The 26,883-nt window shown below is 42.6% G+C and overlaps 3 long non-coding RNA genes across 3 annotated transcripts in view; 2 read left to right on the top strand and 1 right to left on the bottom strand.

The window, feature by feature from the left end:
- LOC140843195 (uncharacterized) overlaps positions 1–11,059 on the top strand; it is a 68,614-nt gene extending 57,555 nt beyond the window's left edge. The window contains exon 3 of the long non-coding RNA XR_012120753.1: positions 8,894–11,059. This is a non-coding gene — a long non-coding RNA (uncharacterized lncRNA). The remainder of the gene's footprint in view (positions 1–8,893) is intronic.
- LOC118970879 (uncharacterized) lies at positions 1,754–22,011 on the bottom strand. Its single transcript, XR_005059067.2, has 3 exons — positions 21,884–22,011; positions 11,984–12,095; positions 1,754–3,264 (listed from the first exon to the last, which is right to left on the bottom strand). It is a non-coding gene; the product is annotated as an uncharacterized lncRNA (long non-coding RNA).
- On the top strand, positions 21,926–25,480 carry LOC108396521 (uncharacterized). The gene is made up of 4 exons (XR_001852971.3): positions 21,926–22,204; positions 22,453–22,502; positions 22,661–22,699; positions 25,116–25,480. It is a non-coding gene; the product is annotated as an uncharacterized lncRNA (long non-coding RNA).
- The last annotated feature ends 1,403 nt before the right edge of the window (positions 25,481–26,883 follow it).

Genomic DNA, 26,883 nt, shown 5'->3' with positions numbered 1-26,883 from the left:
GCACAGTCTGTCAAGCTCCAGATTCCTTCCAACTTGCTGCTCTGTCATCTCCGAGCCCATTTTCGATCTGCCCGATGGAAGCTGGTTTTGCCTCCACATCTGAGTTGCAGTGGTGGGAAGGGAAAAGAGGAGCCGTGTCCCTGCGCTTAAGGCCTGAGCCCCCAGATGTCACATATCATTACCACTCACATTCTACTGGAGAGAATTTGGCCACATGGCCACCCTTAACTGCAAGGGGAGCTGGGAGATAAAATCCAGCTACGCACGCAGGAAGGAAGGGAGACGGATTTGGCTGGGTAACTAGCAGAATCTCCCCGAATGTCAAAACTTTGAGAATCCCTAACTATTCTTCATGCTGTCCTTGACAATAACTCTCTTTCTCTTCCTTTCTAGCCTCTCCTTGTACCTGAAAATCAACCATTTAAGAGCCACCTTTGGGTTTTGAAGGCCCTTTGGTCTAGCAATCATTACCTCTATATTTTTTCATTCTTTCATACCATTCATCCTCTATACTGAGCACCTAAATAGCATCATCTTTAATTCTCAAAATGCCCCGTTAAGAAAGTACCATTCTCCTCCTTTTATAAATGAGGAAATTGAGACTCTGGCAAGTTGAAGGTACTCACGCAAAGCAGATGCAGAATTTAAATCCAGCTTTGTCTGAGTCCAAAGCCCAAACTTTCGCTGCCATACCATAAACATCCTAGACGGACATATTTTCTTTGTGACTGTAGCTTTTCTTCTTATTCAAAATACCTTCTGAAAATTGTGGCTGGTCCAAAAGCAAGGTCTGAGGGACCACAGAAGACAGGCAGGTGAGGGTTTGAGGCCTCTTCCTAGACCTCTAACATCGCAGCGGGAATAGTGTGGCTGAGGCAAGCAGCCTATTGGAAGCATTTTATTTTTTTCAGGACTATGCTGCAGTTGTTATCCAGAAACTCTCCAGGACTGTGACCGAAACTTGTCACATTAAAATCTTAACAAAGCCAAAGCATCTGTTTTGGTTCCAGACATTGTTTTACAGAAAAAGCTAATCAAATAAAACAAGAATCCCCACTTTTCTCAAAGTCTTTGGAAAAGCCCAGTTCTCTTGCAACCTGTGGACCAACATGGCTTTCAGTCCTTGTCCACTGTGGTTTTGGGCAATCTTGTAATTAACTTCTGGGTCATTGATGGTGGGGAGGAAGGGCTATGTGTTTAAGCCTTCATGTGACAGACTTATCCTCTGCCTACATCAGTCAGCCCAGGAGGGTCCCCATTTCCAGACTAGAGGGACCCAAAGGGTTTTCTAGAATGACGCCCATGGAGGGCTACCCTTTTTTCTCACTGTATACATCCCACCCTGGGGCTTATTACCTCCCATATTACTACGGTACCTCTAGGATGCACAGAAGGCCTCAACATTTTTCTTTCAACTCAACTGACATCTTTTTCTGGAAAATATTTATCTGCTGCCCCTGGTATTCCCTCTTGCATTATCTAAAGCAAATCTGATTCCTTTCCCATGTCACAGCTCTTTACATATCTGAAGATATAGTCTGTCTCCCAGAGGCTTCTCTTCCTAAGAGTGAATATCCAGGTCCTTCAACCTTTTCCTAGACAGCAGCTCTGAATTTCCTAACCCCACAAGCAGCTTCTCGCTACCCACTTTCCATTTTTCCATTTTCCTTATATTGGTCAAGAATATTTTGGTAGCAGGCAATAAAAATCCAATTCAAAACAAAGTAAGACTAATCAACAAGTGAGGGGTAAAACCTGAGAATTTATTGGCTCACGAAGCTGAAAATTCCAAGAAGTGGATCTTTGCCTTCAGGCATGGCAGGGTTCAGGAGCTCAAACAATATCAGGATTCAGTTTCCTTCTGTCCAACTCTTAACTCTGCTTATCTATGTTGTCTTCATTCTCGCACATAAGCTCTCAATGCAGTGGGTCATCGTAATTCCAGGCTAACATTCTCTCTGTTCTGCAGTCTCACTGGAATGGCTGCATTTCTTTCCCCAGGGTTGCAATAAAAGTCCAGGCCTGGTTTGCTTGTGTTTGCTGGAAACCAGAGGATGAGATGACTCCCTCAGAACTGCGTACTGAGAGGAGGGAAGGATTCTCCCCAAAGGAAATCCCATTGCTATTATCAGAAAAGGGGGAGTAAATATTGGACAGAAACAAACACGAAAACAGATTTCCACTGCATCACTCTTACCTTCCCTGCTGTATTGGTTTCACTGTTGTACCTTTCTGTCTCCCAGAATGCTCAGCACAGTAGGAGCTAGAAATGCTTGTTGAATGGACAAGTCATGCTCAGAGAAAGCCCGCTCTATGCAGAAAAAGGAAATTGCCCCAATGGGAGGCAAGCTACCCAACATTTATTGAAGTTTATTTTGTGCCCATTCATTGCTTTAGATGAACAAATTAAACAAAGTTCTTGCCCCCAAGGACTTTATCTTCTAGGGTAATGGATGGGAGGGGAGACAATAATGATAATAAGCAAATGAACAAATTGGTATATTAAATAGCAGGTGATACGAAATTCTGACATATGCTACATCAATGATGAACCTTGAAGATATTATGCTGAATGAAAGAAGACAGACACAAAAAGACAAATATTATGTGATTCCATTTATATGAGTAGTCAGATTCATAGAGACAGAAAGTAGAATAGTGATTGCCAGGGGCTGGGGGAGGGGTGAACGGAGAGTTTAATGGGTGTAGAGCTTCAACTGGGGAAGATGAAAACATTCTGGGAATGGATGGTGGTGATCATTACACAACAACGTGAAGGTACTTAATGCACCAAATTATACACTTAAAAATGGTAAATTTCATGTTATGTACATTTTACCACCAAAAAAAAAAGTCAGGTTATAATAAATGCTGTGAAGAAACAAAAACAGGGAAAAGAGAATAGGAAATGCTGTAGGGAAGAGGGAAAATGTTATTTTAGACAGAGTCAGGAAAGGTCTTCCCAGTTGGCTTGCTTTGAAGCAGAGCCCTGAACGAGGCAACCGGGTGGCCCACGGACTATGGGGCTGTGGGAAGGGTACCCAGGCAGGCCACAGTAAATGCAATGGCCCTGAGGCAGCAGTGATGGGCTTGATAAGAGCAGTGAGGACGCCAGTGTGACTGAGACCCTGAGAACAGGGGACAGCAGCAGGCGCTGAGATCCCGGGACAGCTGGGGCCAGATCTCACAGGGCCATGAAGGTCACAGCAAGAGCTTTGGGTTTTACTTTAAGGAGTTGGGAAGCCATGAAGAGTCTTGAGTAGCCTGTAAAAAATATCAAACACATGTAAAAGTAGGAAAAGTAAGATGATGTATATATATCCTATGGATTTCACAATTATTAACATTTTGCCATGTTTGCTTCATCTGCTTTGGTTTTTAGTTTTTTGCTAAGTTTTTGAAAACAAAATTTCAAGCCTTCATGACATTTTGTAATAATTAAATATGCATCACTAGACAATAAACCCTACATAACCATGATACCACGCTCATTCCTAACAAAATTAATGATTATTTCATACCTATATGTAATTTTTCCACAATGTCTTTTTGCAGTGGGTTTGTTTATCTCAGGATCACACATTGTATTTTTCAGTACGTCTCCTAAATATCTGAATCCAGCACAGTCTCTCATCCTGTTTCCTGCTCCCTTTTCATCATATTGTTGACTATCAAAGAGGTTAGGACAGGATCCTGTGGAATGTCCACATTCTGGTATTTTGACTTACATATTTAAAGGAACCTGTAAGTCTGGGGAGAGGAAATCCTGGGGCAAAATACCTCTAAAACCGAAATCAGTTAAAGGGAGAAATAAAGTTTAAAACCCATTTATTGCTTACAAACTGCAGTCCGGGGCCATTCCTCTCTCCTGCTTCAGCAGAAGCCAAACAGCTCTCCCCTTAAGGTTCAGATAAGCCCTTGGTTGCCCAGGTAATTACACGCTGATATGGAAATAACTTCTCTCCACTCCTAAGAATGCCTATTGATAAGCAGATATCTAAAGTCATACTTCTCTCCACCCCTGAGTAGGCACTAAAGCCAGGTGAGATATTCTGGATATATTACAATTTTACCCACAGACCGTCTTACTTGTTGTGGACAAACAGATTGCAAAGGGACAAGGGTGCAAGCCTACCGACCATGTAGGGGGGCATCGCAGTAAGAAAAACTCAAAGTATACAAGAAGAAGAGTACAAGAATGGAAACAACAGGGGAACAGAGATGTCAACCAGTCAGGAGGATGAAAAGCTGACAGAGGGATCCAGTCTGTCTGTCTTATCAGAGTAGGAGAAGCTGCCCTCTTAAGAGACTGTACATTGGTGATACCACGAGAAGCAAGCCAGTTCACCCTGCAGAAAGGCTCAGTAACTGGGGCACCAGCTAATGCAGAAGGTGAATAGGAGGCTAAAAATAATATACTTGGTTGATAATGACACTTACGGGTTTCCTCCAAAAAATACTCTCCACAGAGTAGGTGACAGCTGTGATTACAGAACTTCCATAAAGAACTTCCAGAGATTTTCTCTTGAGCAAAAATAGACAAGGATTATGAGTAAGTTGAGGAAAGCCTCCAACATTAAAGACGATTGAAACAAACAGTAAATAGAACTTGGATGAAACAAGGACAATGCAGGGAGCAGAAAAAAACTGACAAATGAAAAGGTCCCACCCATAACGTAATATCCTCAGAAGAGTAAGAGAAGATACCATGAATCTGTAAAAAGAACACAGTGCTGTAAGGAGCAACAGAGAATGAGATAGAGCTTTGAGAAATTAAAAGTATGGTAGCTAGAGTAAACATGATTTAAATAGAAGGGTTGTAAGATACAATCTAGGATATTATACTATATCCTCCAAAAGTAAATAAAAAAGATGAAGGCACAAAACAGGGAAAAAAATTAAGGGGTTAATCCAAGAGGTATAAAAATGAATTGGAATTTCAGAAAGAAAGAAAAGAGAAAACAGAGAGGAGGAAATTATGAAAGAGATATTTCAAAAAATTTCTAAGACCTGAAGGACATGAATGTCTAAACTGGAAGAGTCTGCAGAGAACCATGCACAAAATGTTAATAATCGCATTAGGTCTTGCCAAGGCATATCATGTTGAAATTTCAGAACCTTAGCAATAAAGTGAAGACCATGGAAACTTCTAGAGAAGAAAAAAGAGATTGTCTATTAAGACTTAAGAATCAAAAAAGTATCAGGCTTCTAGCAACCTGTATGCTTCAAAAGATTAAGAAAAAGAAACAATTTCCAATCTAGAATTCTGCACCCTGCAAAATTATCATTCAAGAGTGATGGTAAGGATATTTGCATATATATCAACTTTCAAGATTTCACCTCCCAGGTTTCCTTTCGCAGGAGCTACTAAGGGATCTTCTCCAGCAAAATGAGGAAACAAGTCAGAGAAGAAGACATGGGATCTGGGAAAAAGGGGGTCAATACAGAAATCAAATCAAGTGCATTTCTCCTCTCTTCCTAACAGAAAGACGGTCAGGATGAGAGCTGAGTCCAGGCCTAGGGAGCACCCCGTCCGCACTGGGGCAGGAGAGGACGGCTGTAGGGGAAGCTCCAGTACAACAAGGGCACTGGACATTTTTTAAAGGCACCCATACACTATCTGTTCAGCCATGTAGAAAACTGTCTGGGAGAAGCATTGGAGGCCAAAGAAACTATGTAAATAAAAAAATGATAGAAAAAAAAGGAATGAGGGAGTTACCAACTCCAGGTAAAAACAAAAGGTGTGTGAGAAGGGAATGTCACTTGGTATATAGTTTGACTCAGCAGACAACAGTATTTACTCAGTCATAATAATACAAACATTAAATATTGATTTAACTTATAATCACACTATCAGGATGACTTATGAGGATAAACAACTGCAGAGAGAGGAGTTGTTTAAGCAAGGTGAATTCTTATCAACCGTAATAGAAAAGTAATGGGTAATGCCTAAAATTACAAATTAAGAAAATTAAAGAATAGAAGTTTAAGCAATTAGAACAGGTAACAATAAACCACGTCTCATAGGCCAAGTCCATGTTTGTAAATGAATCTGGTTTTGTAAATGAAGTTGTATTAGCACATGTCCACACCCATTTGTTTGCCTGTTGACTGTGGCTACTTTCTGTCGGCTACAAAGAGAATTAGTAAAAAAAAGACTGAATGGCCCACATTTACTGTGTGGCCCTTTACAGGAAAAGTTTGTGTTTTACAGAAAAAGTAAACCTCTGATTTACAATAATGTAGATAAATATACAAAGAAGTAGCCAAAAGGGTTCAAAGTGGTCATTCTGGAATACTGTCTTATTGTTATAAGCTTCTGAATACTAGTTGACTTTTAAATTACGTGCATGACCACTTCTGATACAAATTTAAAAATGTTGTTTTTAAAGAGTCGCCCTGATGCGCTGGAGGGACAGAGAAGGAGACGTTGGGCTGACATAAGGGTGCATGCCTGAGCCTTGCCCCACGTCTCCTGCTCTTTGCCAGCTGCTCACCGTCCCATCTAAATGGGGTGAGTGAGTCAGAGCTGCCTGGCCAGAGGAAACGAACACAGAATGGTAGATATCTGACTGGGGAGGAAACTTTGGCCCCAGGAGGGCCAGCCTCTGGCCTTAAGCCGTCTTATGATGTTGTCAATATCATCAACATCATCAATGAGTGCCGGTACATTAGCACAGTTTTGGTTTAAGTGGCTATGCATTCTTTTGTTAGACTACCTAGTTTTATAAAATTCGGGCTCTCCCTCTAATTAGCTATGATCTGGGCAAGTTGTTTAATTTCTCTGTGCCTTAGTTTTGTCATTGATAAATGGGGTTAATAATGTCTCCTTATAAGGTTGTGGTGAGATCGGTTCAACTAGGACATGTGGAAACGCTTAACACAGTGGCAGACACACCGAAGCCTAATGAATGTTAGCTTTTAGTATCCCCATTTTCACAGCTGACCCAAGTGAGGTCCAGAGAGGGAAGATGGCATATACAGTGTCAAACGGCAGTTTAGAGACAGAGGCAGAACTGGTCTGTCTCAGCACAGTTCTGTGTCCTTGCACCACTCCAAGTTAGTCACATATGTATCTCTGGAGAGATACACAAGAAATGAACAGCAGGGGTTACTTACGGTCGGGGAGAGACAGGGAGGATGCGCCACAGAGTGAAAGGGAGACTTTATTTCACTTTAAGACTTTCAAACCATGTGACTGTGTAATTAACACAAAACAAGGAAACAAATAGCTGGATGAACTAAATAAATGAGATTAGCGGTGCCTTTCTCATGGTAGAGATCAAATAAGATAACAGAAGTGAAAGTCTTTTCTACACAAACGTGGTATCCAGATGTAAAGGGTTATTACTACTACTAATCAGGGCGCTTTTTAGTAAAAGCAAACTTTGCTTTGGATTTGTGGAACAAACTGTAGGTAGGGGCACACATTTCAGGACATTTTTAGTCAGGGTCTTCTCTTTGAAGACAGAATAGGTTTCCATGGAGCACAGGTGAAGCCATCTTAGTGTGTGGTGGAAATTCCCACCTTGGCACCTTGCAAATGAAAGGCCCATCCCCCCCGACCGGGCTCCCCCAAACTTAACACTTTGCATCCAGGCCCCCAGTTGGACAACTCTTCTGGAAAACATCATTAAGGCTGCAAAAACTTGGGGGTTCTATTGGGGATGACAGTGAGGGCCACAGTTTGTTTTTCAAGGGAGGGAACTAAGTCCCAGAAATAGCTGCGCCCGAGCTGGCAGGCGGCTGGCAAAGAGCAGGAGGCCCCAGGGCAACGCTCCCAGGCCATGTTGACTTTGGACGGGCTGCCTGAGCATTGTAAACAATTGCAGAAATGATTTCCTACCCTGGCAAAAGTCTTGTTTGGACAAGGGGTACCCTACCCCCTCCACTTCTTTAAAAGGCAGTTTTATCATTTGTTTGCAAAAATGCTCAATCCCTCTTTCTTTTCGTGTTCCTTCTGTGGCTCTGGTCTCCCCAGAGCCAAATGAAAAATCTTTGTGTTTCTTTAATGTTAACCAAACCCCCATTCCTCCTTTTTAAAACTGTTCCAGGTCTGTTGGACAAATACTCCTCAGCAACAGGACTTACAAGGTTCTGTTAAGGATTTTGTTAGGCTGGAGTGCCTACTGACTTAAAACATTTTTTTTTTCCTCCTTGTTTATTACATTTGAAACTCCTAGCACAATAAAATCTGCACACAAGGATTGGGAAAGCAATAAAAATGCAGCTCATCGTGTGTCGGCCTGGGCTAGCTGATGCTCCATGTAGACACTGCAGTAACAGACTTTGTCCCACCCGCCCTCCCTAGATGTCAGCCTAGGCAGTGAATCGGGCTGTCTATAAGGACAAAAGCACAGGGCAGAGCCGTGAGCTCTGTGGGGCTGCGGGCAAGGGTGGGGCTTCTGAGAGGCTGAGAGATGGGTGCACATTCTGAAAATCAGCCAGAATCCCAAGCAGTTCAGAAAGAAGGAATACGCTGTTCTTGGCCACCCAGGGACAAGCGCAGCCACAGACCAGATGAAGAGTATGATATGCTAACCTACATACTCCCTGTCACCCCGCTCCAAAATGGAGAACAAGAAAGAGGAAGAAAGAGACCAGGGAGGGGCAGGAGTGGGGGATGGAGAAGAGAGAGAGAGCCAGGGGACAGGGGACAGGGGGCAAGGGGCCCCATGGAGGGAAGAAGGGGTGGGAGGCTGGAAATAGAAGCTGGGTGATTGAGGAGAGCTGAGGAAGGGACACAGATCACTGATAAGGTGCAGGCAAGAGTTGAGGGAAGTCAAAAGGGATGGGGCTGCACCCCAGAGCTGGCAACCTGCACCCCAGGCTGCAGGGATCCTCTAGCAAAGGCCTCGCACAAAAGTAACATTCTTATTCTTTCTATCAACAGGAATCTCTCACTCTACGGAAGACACGATAAACAGCCAAAAGATGAATCCAAATTAAGAATTTACATAGGAGGAAATTGACGTATAAAAATGACTGATGGGAAGCATTCTATGTAAACATACAGTTGAGCATGTATACCTGTAATGATTATGTTAACTAGGAAAACACAATTGTTATAGCTATGGAGGAAAAAACCTACTAAATGCTTTGTCGTTAATTATTGATAATAGGTCATAGGAGGAAAAAAATCCCGAAATTGTCATTAAAACAGGAATGGGAGGGAATAGAAGGAAAAAGAGATTAATGTTTGTTTTTACTGTGGTGAAATCACATAACATAAAATTCAACATTTTAACCATTTTTAAATGCACAATTTCTTGGCATTAAATACATCCACATTGTTGTGCAGCCATCACCACCTTCGCCTCCAGAACCATTTCAGCTTCCCAGCTGAAACACTGTACCCATTAAACACTAACTCCCCATTGCGCCTACCCAGCTCCTGGCAACCACCATTCTGCTTTCTGTCTCTGTGCATCTGACTACATTAGAAATCCCGTAGCAGAGGAACTATACGTATGTGTCCTTTTGTGACTGGCTTCTTTCATTTAGAAATGTCTTCAAATGCATCCATGTCTCAGAATTTCCTTCATTTTTAGAGCTGAATATTGTTCTTTTGCATATCTGTCTCACATTTTCTTTGCCCATTCATTCATCTGTTGATTCGGGACATCTGGGTTCTCTATCTTTTGGCTATTTCTGAATAGCGCTGCTAACGGCATAGATGTACAAAGACCTGTTCTGATCCCTGCTTTTACTTACTTCTGTTGGTTATATACCCAGAAGTGGGCTCCCTGATCATACTGTAATTCTCTTTAAAATTTTTTAAATACCATTTTCCACAGCAGCTGCAAAGGAGATTGTTGAAAGCCCCAATGTTCATAATTTTCTTAGCAGAGAGTAAGTGACACTGTTTCTTTTCTGAAGATGACAGACTGAAAAATATTGATTAAACATGGTATTTAAAATCGCAAAGGTAAAACTCCAGTAGAACTGAAAACAGTCTTAATACCTTCCAAATTGCCAGAAAGCACCAAATAGGAACAACCACGCAGATGCATAAAAGCAGACCACAAAGCAGGACAGAAGCAGACCAAGCCTTTCTGTCACAGGGTGGATAAAATTAATACAAAGTCACTTTTTAAAAGAAAATGAAAGCCAGTTATATATTATCGAGAGATACCTAAAACAAACGTATTTCAGAAACCAGGAATATTACCAATGTTGCAGGTAAATACAGACAAAAAGGAGGTAAGAGTTCTGTCCATAGCAGCAAAACTCAAGTAAATAAACATTATACTAAATAATAGCATTGAAATATATAAAATAAAAATATAAAAGTTGTAAACATTAGCTTACAGAACACAATACTGAAATAAATGCGGAAATAAAACTGTAATAAGGTACTTTAATTCACCTCTCTCAGATCTTGACAAACCAGATAGACAAAAAGTAAGTTATGATTCTGAGATTTTTAATAATATATTTAAGAAGATTGATGATACATAACTAACTAACTGGCTAGCAGGTAACTAGATACATAGAGTGTATCTATGTGTACATCCTGAATACAGAAACTATATCTTATTTTCAAGCCCTCATAAGATATTTACAAAATCCAGTAGTACAATAGGCCACAAAAATAAAATGATTTACCAATAAATGGAAATAGAATCAGTCCCGTTGTCTGACTTTAGTACACCCAAACTGATAATGAATAATAAAAATAGAACAAAAATTAGAAAAGAGTCTCCTAAATGCCTCCTGAGTCAAAGAGGAAACCAAAGAGTAACTGCATATTTAGAACACAAGGAAAACATCACATATAAAAATGTATGACCTTGAAAGCACGCTAAAAGATAGATGCCAGATATTGGCCACATATTGTATGATTCCACATACGTGAAATGTCCAGAATAGGCAAATCCACAGAGGCAGGAAGCAGATTTGTGGTGGCCAAGGGTTGGGGAGGGGGAATGGGGAGTGGCTGTTTAATGGATGTGGGGTTTCCTCTTGAGGTGATGAGAATGTTCTGGAACTAGGTAGCGGCGATGATTGTTCAACCTTGAAAAGGTAGCAAATGCTATTGAATTGTATGTTAGAATGGTTTAAATGATACATTTTATGTTAATGTATATTTAACCACAGTAAAAATCAAGGAAAGATAATCTGCACAAACAGGGGTTTATGTTTCAATTAGTGGTAGACTGGTTAATGCTGACCAAACTGAGGACAGTTAGAAAATTGGGACAGAATATGAAAAACATCTGATTGGAGGACTGAAGATCTAACAAGGTCATGAAAAATTATAGGTACAGAAAAAGGAAACCCAGAGAGATAAGCTCAGTATTTAGTGTTGCCTTTCAGACGAGTCCGTAAGAGGCAGTGGAGAGGCTGAAATGCCGAGCAGAATATGTGACAGCCTCTTGGGACTAGAGATAAGGACTGGAGTCTATTCTGACACCAGCTGGTACACTGCACTGAAATTCTGATGGTGACCACCTGGAGCTGGCATCAGACTCCACCGGTTTAAGGGCACAGTCAGTTCCCAGCAAGGCTGTTCTGACTTCAGACACCAGCCACACTCTGGGGGTCCCGAGGTCACCTCACTTCCTACCAACTGGCTACAAATTTGAGGGTTCCCAGGACTCCCTCAGTTCAGTATTTCACCTAAATGACTCACAGAACTCAGGAAAGCACTAATGATTGCAGTTTTATTATAAAAGAGCAGTCAAATGAAGAAACACACAGGGCAAGGTTTGGGAAGCTCCCAAACACAGGGTTTCTGTGCCCTGTCCTCATGGAATCAGGGCATATCGCTCTCCTTGCATGTCAGGGTGTCACCAGTCGGGAAGCTCCACAAAAGTTGTAGTGTCTCAAGGTTTTGATGGGTTTCATTACACAGGCACACTTGACTGAATCACTGACCACAGGACTAAACTCAGTGTTCAGGCCCCACACTCTACCTGCAGGTTGGGAGGTCAAGCTGCTATAACACTGCTCAGATCAGCAACGTCCTGAAGCTACCTACCGGCTGAGCATGAGGTGCATCGTTCGTGTAAATTCAGGTGTGATCCAAGGGCTCACAGATAAGACACTGATCACTCGGGAAATCCAAGAGCTTTAGAAACGGTTCCAAGAACCTAAGACAAAGACCAGACAAATTGTTTCTTTTTTATTTTTTCTACTTTTTTTTATTAAGGTATCAGTGACATACACTCTTATGAAGGTTTCACAAGAAAAACATGTGGTTACTACATTCACCCATATTATCAAGTCCCCCCCATACCCCATTGCAGTCACTGTCCATCAGCGTAGTCAAATGCCACAGAGCCACTACTTGTCTTCTCTGTGCAACACCGTCTTCTCCGTGACCTCCGCACAACATGTGAACTAATCATAATACCCCTTAATCCCCTTCTCCCTCCCTCCCCACTCCTCCCCTTTGTTAACTACTAGTCCCTTCTTGGAGTCTGTGAGTCTGCTGCTATTTTGTTCCTTCGGTTTTGCTTTGTTCTTATACTCCACAGATGAGTGAAATCATTTGGTACTTGTTTTTCTCTGTCTGGCTTATTTCACTGAGCATAATGTCCTCCAGCTCCATCCGTGTTGCAAATGGTAGGATCTGTTTCTTTCTTATGGATGAATAGCATTCCATTGTGTATATGTACCACATCTTCTTTATCCATTCACCTACTGAAGGACACTTCGGTTGCTTCCATATCTTGGCTACTGTAAATTGTGCTGCGATAAACATAGGGATGCATATGTCTTTTTGAATCTGAGATCTTGCTTTCTTTGGGTAAATTCCTAGGAGTGGAATTCCTGGGTCAAATGGTATTTCTCTTTTGAGTTTTTTGAGGAACCTTCATATTGCTTTCCACAATGGTTGAACTAGTTTACATTCCCACCAGCAGTGTAGGAGGGTTCCCCTTTCTCTGCATCCTTGCCAGCATTGGTGGTCCCTAGTCTTTTCTATGTTGGCCATCCTAATTGGTGTGAGGTGATATCTCATTGTGGTTTTGATTTGTATTTCCCTGATAATTAGGGTTGTGGAGCATTTTTTCATGTGCCTGTGGCCATCTGAATTTCTTCTTTGGAGAATTGTCTGTTCATATCCTCTGCCCATTTTTTAATCAGGTCATTTGCACAAATTGTTTCTTATAAACACAGGCTATTCCCTGTCTTTGGCCATGGTTCCTTTATAACAAAATGATACACCCTGTCTGCACATCTACATTTGGAATAACATGTATATAACATATACAGCAATAGTCCAAAAGAATATGCCTAACATTTAGAGGAGCCCATGAAGGAGGTTTTTAACTCAATTTTCCCAAAATTGGGCCATCAATATCAGCACTATAATCTTGGAACAATGCCAATGTTATATTATTACCACACTCTGGCAGATATAACCTGAAAAACAGAAGTAAAGACACAGTACATATTACTCTAGTTGGTTATCATATCATATGACCAAAATGTGTCCTAGGCCAATGTCACTCAGATATGCAGGTTTCTATTCCATCCTGACAGGTTCTGAAACCAGGAGTGGTCTCAGCCATATATGGCTGAACCCTTCAGATAGCTGGCGTAATTGAGCTAAAAGACAATATCATCTCTTGCTCTGAGCCTCTTTCAAGGTGCTAATGTAATAGTTATTGCAGCACTCATTCATTCATTCCTTTACCCTCAGCTACTATTCTTTCTCTCCACTTAAACCTAAACTTCTCCAAAGGTATACTCGATACAGGGATCCCTAATTCCAAAGGGACGATAGGTACAACCACTGTGCTGGTCTAGATCACAGTCATCAGAACTAGTCTGGCAAGTGCCTCCCTCAGTGCACTCTCATCCGTCTAGGACAGGGTCACACGGGTACAGAACTAGTGGGCTTTTTCTACCACCAGGCAGTAGAGCTGCATTCACTGGGACCCCCAATTCTGCCCATGGGATCAGGGCACGGCCTGCTCTATCAGGCCCTTAGGAATTCTGGCATAAAGGTCTCAAACTACAGTTACAGTTTCCCCCTTAGGAATCATCCCTTCTCTGGTACTTGTAGTTGCAGCCCTGTTCCTATGACCACCACCTCAGGTAGAAAAAGAAATCTAGGTGCTGTGGGAAGGAAAAACAAGTACAGTGACCTCACTATCTTCTCCCCATAGAAAGAACTGTAAAGTCAGGCTGTATCCTCCCACCCCCAAATCCACCAAAAAAGCAGAGGAATCTCTCCGGTGGGGACACTGCCTTGGCACCCCTTGCGTACGAGCACACACTCATGGAGATACGTAAGCCAGTGCTATATCCCCTCATATTTCAGACGAGTACTGTAACTGCCCATTCCAATTCTCTATCAAACTAGTACCCTGAGGGAGAGCTCTCTCTGCCCATTGTTAGACATTATGGGCTATGAAGCATGTACCTTGGTTTGAAGAAATGTGACTCAAAGGTCCAAATTGGTACCGTGTCTTCAGTGCCAGTTACATTATAGTAGCCAAGCGTTTGCATCTCCCACTCCCATGCAAAGCCCAGTCCAGAGTGTTTGGTCTCATTGGGACCCGTTGTAGCCCCCCAGGGCTGCCAGCATCTGTCCCACTTGCCAGCTGTTCAGGGCATTCTCCCCAGAGAGCTTCTCCATAGCCTCTTGTCAGCAGAAAGAAGAGTTCTTATTGGCATTTTGTGTCTCAGAGGGTACAAAAGGAATATGTCTAAATTCAGCCCATCTCTGAATATAACAAAATGACAGGAACTGAGCAAGTATTTCACGATAAATCATTTTCCAGTGGCCACTAAGCACAGAAAAGGCACTCCATTAGTCATGAAGGAACTACAGATTAAAATCATAAGACATTCCACACTACCTCTAGAATTGGCTAAAAAAAAAAAAAAGAAAAAGAATCAGTTATCTTTGCCAAGTGTCGGCAAAGATGTAGAGCAAACAGAACTCTCATTAGCCACTGGTAAGAGTGTAAATTAAGTCTATAGGAAAACTGTTTGTCAGTATCTAATAAATCTGAAAATAAGGATACTTAATAAACCCAGCAATTCTTGGGTATATATCCAACAGAAATGTTAAATGTTGACCTAACAGACATTGAATGTTCATAGGAGCATTATTCATAATAACCTCGAATTGGTCACTAGCCAAAGGCCTATTCACAGTAGCATGGATTAACGAAATACGGTATATTCACACAAAGAAAATCTATACAGCAATGAAAATTAACAAATATGCAACAATATTGTTATGGACAAAATTGTGTCCCCTTCCCTCAAATTCACAGGTTGAGCCCCTGACCCTCAGTGTGACTCTATTTGGAGATACGGCCTTTAAGGGGTAATTAAGGTTAAATGAGGTCATAAGAATAGGGCCCTAATCCAATAAAACTGGTGTCCTTACAAGAAGAGAAAGAGACACCAGGGATGTCCATGAAGAAAGAAAAGGCCATGTGAGGATACAGCAAGAAAACCTCCCACTGCAAGTTGAGGAGAGAGGCTCCAGAGAAATCAAACCAGCCACACCTTGCTCCTGGACTGCCAGCCTCCAGAACTGTGATGACAGGCCATTTCTGTAGTTTGAGCCACCCAGCCTGTACTATTTTGTTATGGCAGCAAGCTAGATCAGTATGGGTATACCACATTTTGTTTTGCATTTATCAGTTGGTGACATGTGGAATGTTTCTACTTTTTGGCTATTATGCATAATGCTGCTATGAACATTCATGGACAGGTTTTTGCATGCACATATGTTTCCATTTCTCTTGGGTATATTTATAAGTAGAAAGCTGGGTCATATGGTAACTCTATGTCTCAACAAATTAAGTTTAAAAAGTATGAAGGAATCCATCAAGATAAGAGCAGACATTAATGCCACCAAAACAAATATAAATACAAAGGATGATTGAAGTCAGAAGACTGTTCTGTGAAAACATGAATAAGATGTAAAAGCCCTTAGGAAGATTGATAAAAAAAGAAACAATAAATTGCCAATATTAGGAACAAAAAAAGGACATTGCTACAGATATTGTAGACATTATAAAGATAATAAGATTATAAATAACCTGATGTCTTCAAATAAACTGAAAATTTCAGAGAGTAGAATAAGTTCCTGGAAAACTACAGCCTACAAAAACCAACCAAAGAAGAAATAGAGAACTTAAATAGTACTGTATCTATTATAGAGATTGAATTAATGATTTAAATCTTCCAACAAAGAAAATTCTGGTCCAAGATGGCTTCACTGCAAATTCTAATAAATACTTAAGAAAGGAAAATGCTGCAATTACGTATATTCTTCCAGAGGAAAAAAAAGGAAACAAACTCAAATTATGAGGCCAGCATAACCTTGTTACTAAAGTCTAACAACGATATTAGAAGAAAGCAAAGTACAAGCCCGTCTCACGAATGCATACAGATGCAAAAAAGTCTAAACAAAACAGCAAAAGTATTGTTATTAGTTGTTACAAGTTGTTATTAATTCAACAATATATACAAAAGAGAATACGTCCTAGAAGTTTATGTTATTCCAAGAATGTAGTGTTTGTATACATTTGAAATTAATCATTGAAACTTACCATGTGAATAGAATAAAGGAGAAGAATCATACAGTCATATGATAGATTTTCAATTTTAAGAATAAAATTCAACATCCACTGATGGTCATCCACCATCACCCAGGCTCTTGGGTACATCCCTGAATCTAATCCAATTTCTCACTCTTCCTGCTTCCCCCATTCTTCCCCTGTGATCCTAGAACTCACGGCCTGCGCTCAGCAATGTGCCCTGAACCCCCACACTCTCCTCCGCTCATTCACTCCTCCCCACTTTCGCTGCGGTCGGGTTCTGCCTGAGCACACGGCTTTTCCTGCAGCCCTCTCACACAGCAGCTGGCATTCTCCCATCACGCCCCAGGCCTGGAGGCCGGGTAGGAGTCCTCCTTGGTCTCCTTTGCCTTTTCTAGACTAACTGCCCTTCCTTTTCTCTACAAAACCTCTGTGCCCCTGAAGCTTGTGCCTTCAGCCTACATCTGCCATTGTTCTTGTTGAAACCTTCCGGGAGCTTCCTGGCTCCTCTCCCTCACCTGCTGAAGATGTTAGAGCTCGGCTCTCAGCCTCTCCACCATTAATACCTCACCGTCTTTAGGACTTCAATCAACATCCATCAGAGACTCATACAACACCCTAGCTTTACAGAGTCTGTGTGACTTGCCTATTATTGTGTAACAAATTACTGCAAAACGTAAAACAATAAGCATTTATTATCTCACAGTTTCTGTGGGTCAGGAATTTAGGAGCACCTTAGACCAGCGGTTCTGGCTCAGGGGCTCTGCGGCTGCTGCACTCGGTGGGCCTGCTCTGCTGCCGTCATCCAAAGGCTTGCCTGGGGCAGGAGCAGGGCGGTTCACAGACATGCCAGGCAAGTTATCACTGTTTGGTCCTCACCACATGGGCCCCCGAGTGTCCTCACGATGTGGTGGCTGGCTTCCCCTAAGAGGGGACAAGGCAGAAGCCTCGATGTCTTGTATAACCTAGCCTCAGAAGTCGTACACAGGCATTTGCCACACAGGTCAGCCCTGCTGCATGTGGAGAGACCACAAGGGGTGTGGATACCACCAGGTAAGAACCCCTGGAGGCCCAGTTCCTGACTTCTTTACTTCCAGCTATCTTGCCCTCCACGTGACGTCCCACTCTCACCGCTATGGTCACGCCCTGCTGTCATCAAGGTTGCTTTCACTGATTTCAAAAACCACTGTTTCCAGCACCCCACTCTTTGGCCATCCCTGCTCATGTGTTTGGAACTCAAATAATTCTTCAACCCCAAAGAGACTCCCCCGTTCTCTCACTACCCATCATTTGGCTCACGTCTCCCACTTTTTCCTTTCAGTTCCGTCACTCTAACCACTCCTTGCCCCTCTCTTCTTCATCACATTGGCCTGAAAAACGGGAAATGCTAATTCCCTGTACTCACGCCTGCACCTAAGCAGCTTGATGTGGCTGGAGGAAAACACAACTGTGCCCATTCATCTCCCTTTAAATTTGTGACCACAAACCTCAAGTGGGCCATTGACACTAATCCTCATAAATTCATATCCTGCTTTCAGACATGAATTTCCTCTCCTCTCATCTTCTAGGAAACCTCCCATACCCATCCCCCTCCACTCTTAGCTTCTCAGCTAATAACCTCACTCATTTCCTTTAGATAAAAGCAGCAATCAGGGGCACTACCTCACCTTCCCACCACCAAACATCCTACCTGTCTTTGTACCCACGGCCTCCCTCCACATTGCAAAGGATGGGCCATCTCATCACTAGAGCCCTGAATCCCCTTCTCTCTCCCAGAAAATGGGATCTGTAGCTGAGTGACATCAGCTCATCCTTAACAGATGCTTTCATTGGGAGGAGTGATACAAAATCGGGGAAGGCCGCCGTGGCAGGCACATGCACGCCAAGGTCAGTCAGCCAGAAGAAAGAGAAGACCAGAGCAGGCAGAGAGAGAAGCAGAAAGGACCGGAAGTGAGCCCTGGCGAGAAAAGGGAGTTGGCTGAGTTCTGGGCATCGCTTGCTACTCCTAGGTCTTCAAAAAGGCAGACTCCTCACAAGATCCTGCTTACATATGTTTGAGTGGATCTTTGTTTTTCACAACTGGAAAGTTCTCTCAGTTATTCTGTTTGGATGTAGAAAGATATCTGGAAGGGTGTTCCAATAAAAGTTAAAAGTAGGTGTCTCACCTGAGGGTTTCAGCCCAGGGCAGGTTTGCTATGGATTCGGTAAGACCAAGGAATGACAACGGAATGTTCTTGGGATAAAAGGGTTTATACCTGGCTTTCTTCTCAGTGGCAGGTCAGGCGCTAGGATCACGTCTGCATCTAGCAGTCTCCCAGTCAGTAATCCACCTCCGTCTCTGCCTCTGCCCAGAGCACTGGGCAGAGCTCTTTATACAGTGACTCAGTCAGTAATCGCTCATTACCCACGGGTGTGGAAGCAGCAGCCTAGCAGCAGGCCAGTTACTTCATCAAGTAGTTTAGGGTCAGGTGAGGATCCCGGCCATAGGCACTCTATTTTCCCCATAGTAGTTCTCTCTGGAAAGTTGTTCAGAGGGTTTTAAATTGTTTCTTCTTTTCACTTTCCTAAATTGCTTGAGCCATTTAAAATGAGCATATACCAGCTTCCTTCCGCCTCTTCCCGACCCAATCCATCAACATCTCCTCTCAGTCTCAAACGGTTCAGATGGCTCCAGCTCTCTCTGGACGCCCACTGCCAGCACTCCGGCCGCATCTCCATTCTCCCTCTCTCACCTGGCTTACTGCAGCAGCCTCTCCACTGGCCCCTCTGTTTCTCCCTTGAAAACCTGCTCGCCCAGAGCAACCAGCTGGGTCTTGTTACCATATCAACCTAGCCACGCTACTTCCTTGTTGAAAACCCTTCAATGGCTTCCCTCTGCCCCTGAAATAAAACTCAAGCCTCAGTTTCTCATCTGAAGTAAGGTGTTGGAAATATCAAATACAATACTGTGTGAACAGCCCAGTATGGAGCCTGGCCCATAACAGGTGCACAGGATGGGTGCTCTTGTCCCTGCCTCCCCAGGTTGCACAGCCACTTTCAGGATTCTTTTAAGTTAGAAAGTTCTCAGAAACTGGTCCACATCTACACTTCAACTTCATCTGCAGCCATTTCCTATTGTTCCCTGAGCTCCTCCTTGGGTCACCCAGTAAGTAAGTGTCTGGGATTTGAACACAAGACCCAGGCAGCCAACCCTTAACTACAAGATAGTGTCAGGTGTAGACCAACTGGCCGGGACAGGTTTATGCAGTCAGAATCAGAGACAACAATCTATATGTTCAACATTAGGGGCTGTTTAAACAGGGGCTAGGAGAGAATCTTACATAGCCATTGAAATGAGGATATATATCTATATTTATACCACTGAAAATAAGCAAGCTAGGAAACAGTACAGCCTTATTCATAACTGCCAAAAACTGGAGGCAATCAAGATGTCCTTCCAAAGGTGAATGGATAAACAAACTGTGGTACATTCATACAGTGGAATACCATTCAGCAATAAAAAGAAATGAGCTATTAATGCATGAAAAGACATGAAGGAACTTGAAAGAAGCCAGCCTGAAAAGGGTACTTTCTATACATTAGTGTGACTTCCACACTGACTGTATGTCTCCAACTATATTCTGGAAAAGACAAAAACGAGAGAGGCAGTAAAAAGATGAGTGGTTGCACCAGTCCCAGAGGGAGGGATGAATAATAGGTGAAGCATGGGATTTTGGGGCATTAAAACTGTTCTGTTCTGTATGATACTGTCATGGTGGGTACATGACGTTATGCATTTATCAAAACTTTGAGCTTTACAGAGCTAAGAGTGAACCATAATTAAGCTATGATCTTTAGTTAATCATGTTAATATCCATCCATCAGTTTTAACAAAGGCACCGCACGAAGGCCAGATGCTAGTAATAGGGAAATCTGTGAGGGTGGGGACGAGGGTATGTGGGAACTCCGCACTATCTCCTTAATTTTCTGCAAACCTGAAACTAAAAAAATCTGTTAACTTAAAAACAGCGTAATAGCATGATCCCTTTCACGTCAATATATATTTACGTGTCTTTGTGCACAGCAGAGTCTTCAAGGACATAACCAAAATTAACAGCTGTCTCAAGAGTGGTAGCATTGGTGGAGACCTTTCTCCTGCTTCTTCTTGTCCATATTTTCTTAACAAAAGCGTGCGTTAATTTCTTAAAAAGGGGTACAGTCAGGCCGTGGGATCGCCCGGGCCAGGGCCGGCGCGGGAGCTGGAAGGCCGCTTTCACTGGAGCTTGCTGGGCAAACGCCACCCGCCGCGTCCTTTAGCCTATTCAGTTTTGAGGCCGGGAGGTTAGAAAAGAGAATTCCTCCGGTGCAACTGCGTCTGCACACCCGGCTGGCGCGGGAGCTGGGGACCGGGAGGGGCTCCGGGGGCTTGGCTCGGGGCGCAGACGTCCAGGGCAGCTCTGGGGGCGCGGCCGCCCGCCTGCAGTGGGCTGGAATGTTCCCGGGTGGCCAGCGAGTGTACTTTGTTCCCGGGGTGGGGGAGGGTGGAGCGGGGCAGGGCTCCAGGCCTCCAGGGCCCCTGGGACTTGGAAGGAGGCCAGCTTTCCATTCTCAGGGTGCCTTCCGGCCAGGAGAGTGGGAGCAGGGGCGGGTATCTGGTTCTCAGGCTGGGCAGCCGCGGGGCACCCGACAGAACCCCTGGATTCCAGCACCAGACAAGCTGCAGGTCCCTGAGGTCAGGTCTCGTAACACGTCTGGGCCTCAATTCCCTTGCTACAAAATGGGGTTTATAGTCATGGCACATAGTTATTGCCAGGCACTGTTGTAAAGCGCTCTACAAATGCCCATTCCTCATAACTACCCTTTGAGGTAGGTGCTGTTAATATAAAAACATAATTATCCTATTAGTAGAATAATATTCCCTCACTGGTCCAGGTCCTTTGGACTGTGCAGATGATCTGGCTCAGCCTCCTGCCAGGCAGTGAAACGTGCACTAGTATTATTTTTGTTTTAAAGATGAGGAAAGGGAAGCACAGGAGGGTTAAGTAACTTGCCCTAGGGCACACAGCTCCTAAGTGGCCATCCTGGATGCAAACCCAGGCAGTCAGGCCGAGAACTTCCACCCTTAACCTCTACAGATACTGCCTCCCCACTGCCAGTTTCAAGAGGCCCTTAAAATCTGTTTATTTGGACTTACTGCAATTCATGCAACAATTCTGAGGAAGCACTAATAATAATTAATGCTAATAAATAATAACTAATAAAAACTAAGTAATGATAGTTATCACCAATTGAGAGCTGTAATTCCCACAACACCCTACGAGGTCAGTGCTACTATTATTATTTCCATTTTAAGGGTGAGGGAATCCAGGCACTGAGAGGTCACTCACGTTCGAGGAGGTGGAACTCAATTCATCCGGAAGCCAGAGCCCAGCAAGGGCTGGCTGTTGTCTCCTGTTGTAGTATTTTATAGGGAGACAGACTCCTCCAGAACTGATGATAGAGGCTAGCCTGGGAGCACTTCCTTTTCCCAATGTTGTCACGGCCACTTTGCCTGGTAATCCGAGGAGTTTTGGAGAGTGGCAGGAGCCTCAGATGATACCTGACACCAGCTGGGGAGCTGCTGCTCCCTCCGGGGTGTGCTGCTTCCCCGAGCCCAGCTGCCTGGTGTCCATGGAAGCATCTCCACCCAGAATTTCAACAGACGGCAGGTCAGTTCTGTGAAACTGATTTGTTTGAAGTTTGGTATTTAATATTTTTAGCCAAATAAATTCACAGCATTTTTGATAAATAACATTTAGTACTTGTTAAAAGGGTTCAATATGTGAGCTATTTTATTTCTTAACAGCTATATTTTCTCACTAAATGAAACAGCAAATTCTATGCTTTGACTGTGTTCTTGCTGTAATCTGTATCCTTGTTTTTCTCTTTATTGTTAACAGAACTTTTTTTTTTTTAGTTTGTTGAAGTGGCCTAAGTGAGAAAGAGAACGAGCCCCATTCCCAGGAGGTGAGTAAAGCCTACTGGCTTCCTTTGCTAGTCACCCCACCTCACCCTAGCCCTCGAGATTATGGGGAACACACAGCTGGGGGTGGCCCTTCATTTTATAGCATCACAAATGACTGCAGCAAATGGATTTGTCCCTCCTGTCTTCCTGCATTTTCCAGGGTCGGCTGTGTTGTGGACTGTCACCACATCTGACTCAGGTACAGTGGCTGGGAAGGGGGGGTTGGGGAGCTGCTTGAAAAAGACTAGTGAATATATAATTTTTATTATCTGGGAAAATCTAGGAATGTTCACAAAGGAACATACATTTTTTTACTTGAATATGAAATTTCATGTTGATACTGTATGTGTGTGATGTTCTTGGTACCTGTCATCTGTTAAAATTGTGGTAACAGGTGCCATTCTGAGTGGCTTGATTCCTAGAAAAATACATCAGAATGCATCCTGCATAACTCTACAAAAAATAACAGCAGGGTCCTCATGAGCTATGTGAGAGATGGATGGCTGTACAGAAGACTGAATGGGTAGATGACAGATGAATTCAGCTGTGAATAAGCAGGTAAATGAATACATGTAAACAAACAGCCAGAGAGCTGCAGGAATGGATAGATGAGGGAATGGGAGACGACTTCATCTCCTGGGCTCCAAAGGTCATTAGCCCCACCACAGCACTGACCACATAACTTCAGAGGTATTTATTCCCTGTAAGGCTTCCCCAGAAGGAGACTTTGAGCTCCCAGAAGGCAAGAAGTTAATTTTATCATTTTTTTGTATACTGTTCCCCTTGTGCAGTGTCTGGCACATTCATGAAGGTATTAGGTAGGATGTAGATTTAGCTGCTGTTACATGAAGCATCTCATTTGCATGAGGGAGCGTCACCAAGTCTGTAGCTAGCCAGGAAGGGAAAAAGGACATGTGTTTGCTTCAGAGGCAGGGCCTGGAAGTGTACATACCACTTGGGCTGTCATCCCATAGGCCTGAACTGAAGTCTACAGCACACCTTACTGAAAGGATGCCTGGAAATTTCACCTTAATCTGAGGGGCCTTGTGTCCATCTAAAAATCAGTGGTTCTAAAAACTGCAGAAACAGATATTGGAAGGCAGTCTCTGCCCCTAAGTGAGCAACACATTTTTATTTGTTAGATGAATAAAAATAAATAAATGAATCTGAAATTGCAAGTCTGTATTCTGAGAAGGAAAAACATGCTGAATCACAGAGATAAGTGAAAGAAGCAAGTGGGATTGATGGAAACAGCATGCAATTATTTGTGGCTCTTCTTTACTAGGAGACATTTGTTGAGAGTGACAGTGGGCCCAGATAAAATCTTCCACTTCCCAGGCTCCTTCCAAGTGGCCATGTGACGCCACTCTGGCCAGAGATATAAATAGAAGACAGAGGAAGGCCCCAGGGAGGGTTTTTGCTTTAATAGGACATCACTTTTCCCTTTTCCTTCCTCCTCCTTGACTTCTGAAATGCAAATGTGTGAGTGGAGGTGAAGCAGTCAACATGTGCTTTTGAGATGATGAGCAAGAAAGCAAAAACCACACATGAAGTCGGACAGAGCAGAAGGTGGCAGGTAGCCTGGACTTTGATGGCAGCGTGACCTTGACTGTGATGGCAGTGTGACCTTGACTGCCTTCCTGCCTCCAGACTTCTCATTAATAAGAAATGAAAACTCCTACTCGGTTGAGCCAGGATAGTGGCCTTTCTGTTTTAAGCACCCTGGTATATATCTGTACCTTGAAAATTCACTGACTGCATAGGATATCTCTGGGAGGACACACAAGAAACTAGCCAGGGCTGCTTCTCCTGGAAGAGGTCATGAGTGATCAGAGGACAGGGATGAGCAAGAGACACACTTTTCATTTATAGTCTTATATTTCTGAACATTGAATTGTTGGCATTTATCTCTTCAACAAAGTGTTGAAATGACATCTGACATTAAGCACTCAAAAAACGCTGGTTCATTCATGAGTTTAATGGCTCAGGGAATAGTGTCCAGCAGTCATCACTGCAACACCTTATGTTATCATCAGAGGCAAAGTTGCCAAAGAAATCAATCACCAGTGGTGGTTCAGAACTGAATTGTGAAAAATATTTATTCATTATAAATACATTAGCATATGTATCCTATTCTTTAATAAATGTTTTTTGGGGAGTTGGAGTTTTTGGGGAGTGTTGTTTTGTTTTACTTAAAGAGACCTAATTGTCTCAGCTTTAATTCTCTCTAATGTTTTCTGTCTTAAGCTAAGGGAGAGGATATTTTTTCTTTGTCTTAAATTCACACTATTGCTTTGCCTGGAAAATTTCCTCATTTGAAATTAATTAATTAATTAACTGACAAACTGATCTTGAAAACTCAGAGGGCATTCAGATATAATAAAGCACTCTCACTCCCTTGGTTTACAGTGTGCTTTCTTGAGAAGCAGAGACGCAGCTGGTATAGTGAGCTGCCCGAAAGGGCACATGCCACCCAATTTATCTCGGCCTCCGCTAGTAATGATTACCCCTGACAGTGGTACCACAAATAGCTGTGGGGTTTATCTATAATCTTGGTGCCTCTGAGTTGTGTTTCTCATACTTAACTTTCATTTTTTCCTTAATTTTACCCATAGACAAATTCTTACTAGGGAAGACGCAGGGGAGATGAATGAAGGGCGAAGACTGCAGCCACATGTAGAGGCACAGGAAAGAGCGTGACCTGAGGGGCATTTCTACCAGGAACCACCTGTCAAGGATGACTCCCAAACCCGAACCAACTAATGCCGCAAGCGCAGTTTGTCATGATCTTAAGTCACTTCAGCACGCATGGGTGACTTCTGTTATAATTTTAAATAGTAAAGTAAGATTAACTCGTTTATTCTGCAAGTGCATACTTGTTCCTTTCCTTATATTACCTATGTTGTGAAGACGTGGGAAAAATAAATTTTGTTAAAAGATAAATTTTAATTTAAATAAAGCTTCATATTTTAAAAACTAAGTTGCTTCTATTTCTATCCTTTTCCTTATAAAGTGACAAGGTTTTAAAAAGTTTTTTAAAGAGCTGATTTTACTATCCATATGTTTATGAAATGCTTTTATAAATACCATGCCAAAAAATGTATGAGGGGTTATTTATTTTACTTCTCTACAAAATGTAGTATTCCTCAAAAAAGACTTACGTCCAGGAAAATGTGCCTTGTACATGAATATCATTCACCCTGTATGTCATTGGGATAAAAAAAAAGCTGAGAAAAGTCACATTATCAATGCTAATAAAACTAACAATAAGATCAGCTGCAATTCAAAAGGATCTCTGAAGATCAAAAGTGGACTTCTGAAGTAGGGGGGATCTCACTCCCCAACTTCAAGCTCTACTATAAACCCATAGTAATCAAGACAATTTGGTACTGGCACAAGAACAGAGCCACAGACCAATGGAACAGAATAGAGAATCCAGACATTAACCCAGACATATATGGTCAATTAATATTTGATAAAGGAGCCATGGACATACAAAGGTGAAATGACAGTCTCTTTAACAGATGGTGCTGGCAAAACTGGACAGCTACATGTAGGAGAATGAAACTGGACCATTGTCTAACCCCATATACATAAGTAAACTCAAAATGGATCAAAGACCTGAATATAAGTGATGAAACCATTAAGCTCTTGGAAAAAAACATAGGCAAAAACCTCTTAGACATAAACATGAGTGACCTCTTCTTGAACATATCTCCCCAGACAAGGAAAACAACAGCAAAAATGAACAAGCGGGACTATATTAGGCTGAAAAGCTTCTGTACAGCAAAAGACACCATCAATAGAACAAAAAGGAACCCTACAGTATGGGAGAATATATTCGAAAATGACAGATCCGATAAAGGCTTGACATCCAGAATATATAAAGAGATCACACGCCTCAACAAACAAAAGACAAATAACCCAATTAAAAAATGGGCAGAGGAACTGAACAGACAGTTCTCTAAAAAAGAAATACAGATGGCCAACAGACACATGAAAAGATGCTCCACATCGCTAATTATCAGAGAAATGCAAATTAAAACTACAATGAGGTATCCCCTCACACCAGCAAGGATGGCTGCCATCCAAAAGACAAACAACAACAAATGTTGGCGAGGCTGTGGAGAAAGGGGAATCCTCCTACACTGCTGGTGGGAATGTAAATTAGTTCAACCATTGTGGAAACAGTATGGAGGTTCATCAAAATGCTCAAAACAGAAATACCATTTGACCCAGGAATTCCACTCCTAGGAATTTACCCTAAGAACGCAGCAATCAAGTCTGAGAAAGACAGATGCACCCCTATGTTTATCGCAGCACTATTTACAATAGCCAAGAATTGGAAGCAACCTAAATGTCCATCAATAAATGAATGGATAA

Source organism: Manis javanica, chromosome 8 (assembly GCF_040802235.1).
Source record: "Manis javanica isolate MJ-LG chromosome 8, MJ_LKY, whole genome shotgun sequence".
In the NCBI taxonomy this organism is placed as follows: Eukaryota; Metazoa; Chordata; class Mammalia; order Pholidota; family Manidae; genus Manis; species Manis javanica.
This window is presented reverse-complemented; position numbering and strand designations above follow the sequence as displayed.